The sequence below is a fragment of the Eptesicus fuscus genome, chromosome 8 (assembly GCF_027574615.1).
Source record: "Eptesicus fuscus isolate TK198812 chromosome 8, DD_ASM_mEF_20220401, whole genome shotgun sequence".
In the NCBI taxonomy this organism is placed as follows: domain Eukaryota; kingdom Metazoa; phylum Chordata; class Mammalia; order Chiroptera; family Vespertilionidae; genus Eptesicus; species Eptesicus fuscus.
The window spans coordinates 31,184,638-31,189,895 of record NC_072480.1 but is presented as its reverse complement, the minus strand read 5'-3'; the positions used below and the strand labels follow the sequence as shown (position 1 = coordinate 31,189,895).

Genomic DNA, 5,258 nt, shown 5'->3' with positions numbered 1-5,258 from the left:
ATGATGTACTTTTCCCATGTACATTATCTCAAGGAGATGATGAAAATTAAAATAGTATGTGTTAAATGTTTCTATTTGGTGAAATGTTTTTCTAGTCAGAAATTCAATCCTATTGATTATGACCTACACATTAAAGGAATCTTCTCAGTAACCCAGTATCTTATGGAGAATTACCTTGTCACAATAATATATACAATATATATATATATACTAGAGGCCCAGTGCATGAAAATTCATGCACTGGACAGGGGGGTCCCTCAGCCCAGCCTGGCCCCTCTTACAGTTCAGGAGCCCTCAGGGGCAGGAGGTGACCCGGCGATCAGGGGAAGGCGACGCCCCATCACACCTCTGCTGCTGCCACTGCCGGCAGCACAAGCCTTGGCCGGCCCTGGTTACCTGAGCCTCAGGTGGCCCAGGGCAGCTGGGCAGCCGACATCTGAGGCTTGCCTGCATCTCAGGTGTCAGCTAGGCAGCAACCATCTGAGACTTGCCTGCGCCTCGGGCCAGCCCTGGGCGGCTGGGGGGCTGAGGAGACTGGGGGACTCCAGAGGCCTTGCCACACGCCTGCTGCTCCACCGTGGCTAAGGGAACTGGGCACCACCATCTTGTGGCTATGGGCACTGCCATCTTTGAGGGCGGGGCAATTAGCATATTCCCTCCTTATTGGCTGTGGATGCCGCCATCTTTGAGGGCGGGGCAGTCAATTAGCATATTCCCTTATTGGCTGTGGGCACCACCATCTTTGCGACCGCAAGGGTCAATTAGCATATTCCCTCTTTATTAGATAGGATATATAAAAGCCTAAGCGACCTTTATGACTGAGCGACCAGAACGACTGGAACAACCGGTCAACCAGTCACTATGACGCGTACTGACCACCAGGGGGCAGATGTTCAATGCAGGAGCTGCCCCCTGGTGGTCAGTGCACTCCCACAGCCAACCTCCCATGGCCAGCCAACCTCCCACGGTCCCTCTCCTAGGCCGGCCAGCCCCCCGATAGGCCTCGATCACCAGCCAGACTGAGGGACCCCACCCATGCATGAATTCATGCACCAGGCCTCTAGTAAATAAATAAAAGCTTGACCATTTCAGAACATAAAACAATATCTAGACTTGATATGAGTGATACAGCTGCAATTGGATTTTAGAGATCACCTATCTCTGTGGTTTTTTTTCAATATACAACATTCATTGCATCTTATACACAAATAAGTCTGAGGAATCATCTAGCATCTTGCTATTTCTATAGCTGGACAACTTAGATCTTATTCATCAGACTGCTGAATTGTTATTTTTTCAACATAGATATATCCCCTAATTTTCTGTGTCCTTGTTTCTAACTGTTGTGGCTTGCTGAATCAAAGCAGCTGAATTTGATACAAGTTCAATGTCATTTCCTTCAAGAACTAACACATCTTTCTGGGCTTCAGTTACTGAATAAGCATCGCCAGATCTCATCCCAACCCTGTGGATGTATTTTTCACCCAAGAAATTTCTGATTTCAACAAGAGAACCATTCTCCTGAATAATGGTGTTGATGGGGAAGTGAGCATACACAGACCTCATCTTATAATGGAAGCCCTGTGTGACACCCTTGATCATGTCCTATACATGACTGCAAATAGTGTGAACAGTAGCCAGTTCCTTTCTATTCTCTAACCATTTGTCAACCTGAGCCTTTTTTTTTTCTTTCCAAGGAGACTGAGTTCTGCATTGATGTGACTGAAGTCCCTCTACAGGGTACCTTTGGGGCCTTCACAATAACTGTGTGACCCTTTAGAGTGATGTTGACATTTTCTGGAATGTCAACAATCTGATTGCTGAGAATGTTCATCCTCAAACTTGGTGAATAAAAGAGCTAGAGATCACCTATCTCAATAGCTTCATACTACAAACAAGAAAATTGAGATAATGAGGTCAAAGAGCTCATTAATGGCATACCATAGCCCCATGTTCTCAAATGTCTCCTTAACTACCATATGTCATTCATCTGTAATGTTTCTTCTCTTCCTGCTGACCCCACCCCTTTGGTGAGTTTTTTCCATTATCCAATCTATATATATAAAAGGCTAATATGCTAAGTGTCCGACCATTCAACTGTTCAACTAGTAGCTATGACGCGCACTGACCACGAGGGGGCAGACGCTCAATGCACAGGCATGAAAACATGGAACAGACTAATGAATCTCAGAGGGAAGCGGGGAAGGGTGGGAAGAGATCTTGCATACAAGATCTTAATCAAAGATCTTGTATGCATAGTAGAGGCCCAGTGCATGGGTTCATGCACCAGTGGGGTTCCTCAGATTCGCCTGCACCCTCTCGCAATCTGGGACCCCTTGGGGGATGTCGGACTGTCAGTTTCGGTCTGATCCCTGCAGGCCAGGTCAAGGGACCCCATCGGTGCATGAATCTGTGCACTGGGTCTCTAGTATTCAAATAAAATGTCCCAGGTTGGGGACATTCCTATTACCATGCCTGTTCCCACTCATTGCTGCCATTATATTTGTCCTTGCTATGTATACCTGTAAGCCCATAATTCTAATCTAAAAACATTTAAGCCTATGGCAATTAATTTGTAAAATTGGTCTCTAATTATGAAATCTACTTGGAAAGTAACAATATCTTACTAAGAATTGAATCTGAGTGCCTGACTGAGCTTCTGTCACAAGAAATGATCCCTGGTGACTGAAACAGAAGCATATGTAACCAAGTGTGATAGCTTAAATACAAAAATCTGTTCTTCATTGGACAAGCAGAGCTTCTGGTTGGGTGATATAAAATGTAGTATAGACACTAAGAGGTTGTGCTTGGATTGAAAACCATTCCTGTTCTCTCACAGGCCTATGTGGTACACAAAGCTTATTTTTCCAGGGTTTCAAAGAAAGACCGTTTTCTTGGCAACTGGACAGGTATAAGCAGACTCCATGTAGAAGGAATGCCAAATATCACTAGCATCTAGTTTCTGAACAGGCAATATGCACAGGAAATAGAGAGCAAAATAAATGCAGCAATATAAAGTCATCAACAAAGATTGAAATGTGAAAAATTAGACATTGCAAATTCTATGTAGTTAGGCTATTACCCCTGCTATAATAAAACAAACAGATAGGTAGAAAGTAACATGGACACAGAAGTGCATTAAAGAGTAATATGTAGTGTCAATGTCACGGTAAAAAGGAGTCTGAGAAATGGACTGCAAACAGAACAATTTCTGCTAGGCATACTTGCCTAAACTGTTCACTGGCACCTTCCAGTTGTCCTATGGAGTATCACCTTAGGAACTTCACATATATAGTTGCTTTTTCCAGAGATACCATCCCCGAATTCTTTCAATTTGGGTGAACTTCCCCATGCTCATCTCAACTTTCACTACCATCCTTACACCAAACAGTTACACAGTTTGGCTAACTTTTAGTCAAATGGGCAATATTATTGAGCTCTTACTATTGTTGGGTCTCATGTTTCTGCATGCCTTCTGAACAGAGACTTTGCTAGTTTTTGTTCTAGACTGTCTTTTTAAGGATGTTTATAAAGCAAATGATATTAATATACAGTGTCTCACTCAGAAGTGAATATATTTGTTTGCTGTCCTGGATAATAAAGCAAATGTCTTCCTGTGTGAAGGTTTGCTTAAAGACAATCGTAGGCGGATCCCTAAGATTAAAATTCCTCAGCTGTGATACAACCCCACTGTTTGTACACAATACACCTAAGCTGCTCCAGATCACCTCCATGGGACTGGGGGGCAAGAGGAACCAAGGCAAACTCAAAGCACATATTTCCTGATGTCCACTGTAATAAAGTCCTTTGTCTCTGACCCAGAAGTCCCATGACTTCCACCAGCTTCTACCTGGAAAACTTTCATGCCTGGTAATATCCCCCACTCTTCACAGTTCTTTATAATTATATGTGCAACATAATTCCAGTGCTGTGAATACAATGATGAGTAACCTCGATGCCCTGGTCCTAAATACATTTGTACTTTTTAGAGGGAGACAAACAAAAACCCATGTAGATAATAAAATCTATGATAGCCACAGTTCCACATAAGTATCGTTAATGGAAGGCAACAGAGAGCCTTCCCTATAATAGAGACAGAGGGAAAATAGTGATGGAAAATATCTCTGAATAAATGACATTTAAACTGGGAACATAGCCCAGCTGGCATGGCTCAGTGGTTGAACATCGACCTATGAACGGTTCAATTCCCTGTCAGGGCACATGCCTGGGTTGCAGGTTCGAACCCCAGTGTGGGGCATGCAGGAGGCAGTCCATCAATGACTCTTTCTCATCATTGATGTTTCCATCTATCTCTCCCTCTCTGTTCCTCTCTGAAATCAATAAAAAAAACATATATTAAAGAAATAAACTGGGACATAAATTATAAGATAGAGCCTTCCACTACAAGTGGGAGAGAGGAGATTTCTAGGTAAACAATACATCAAAAGAAAGGGCTGTAAACTGAGTTTGGATATCAGAAGAGAGAGCAAGGGTAAAATTGTTTGAAAACTGTGCATGTATGAGAGGTTGATAAGGTTCATAGTATACAATAAGTTCTTAAAGAATTTGGTTAAAATAATAAATTTTCTAAGTAAAATTGGATCTTTTAGAAGGAAAGTAGATAGTCATGGGAATTAATGACAATTGATTTGTGTTTTTAAAAGATAATTCAGATTCTATTTGGTAAATACATTTGAAGAGGTTAAGTGGGAACAGAAATAGGGTAGAAACAATAGAATTTAGGGGACTACTATTAAGACAATAGACAACAGATAGATGAATATTAGAGGAGGCAATTGAAACATAGAGAATTAGAAATAATCAAAATATATTTTAGAAGTGGAACTGAGAGTTCAGTGTGGATGGTGAATGAAAGGGAAGGAAAATTGATGTCTAGATTATTGGAAAAACCAACTATATTTACCCATTCTCTCCCTCCTTCCCTTTCCTCATTCATTGGCATTTATTAAGGCTCATGTGAATGTCAGGTGCTCTTTTAGAATATGGAATACAACAGTGAACAAAACACAGTCCTTGCCATCAAGCAATTTGCATTCCAGTGGGAGGTAGCAACAATTAATAAATAAAAATATCACAATGTTTTTAGAAATTATGCAACATACGGAATTGATAAGCCCTACTGGAGAAAAATGAGAGGCCACAGGATAGAGGATGAAAAGGATTCTCTCTAGACAGCGTGGTTAGGAATGGCTTTTGCTGAGATGACATCTGAGAAGAGACGTACATGCAGGGGGTGA

General features: G+C 41.8%; 1 pseudogene; it reads right to left on the bottom strand.

Annotated features, from left to right (window-relative positions):
- Nucleotides 1-1,265: 1,265 nt before the first annotated feature.
- LOC103289697 (60S ribosomal protein L9-like) lies at nucleotides 1,266-1,834 on the bottom strand (annotated as a pseudogene).
- Nucleotides 1,835-5,258: the final 3,424 nt, after the last annotated feature.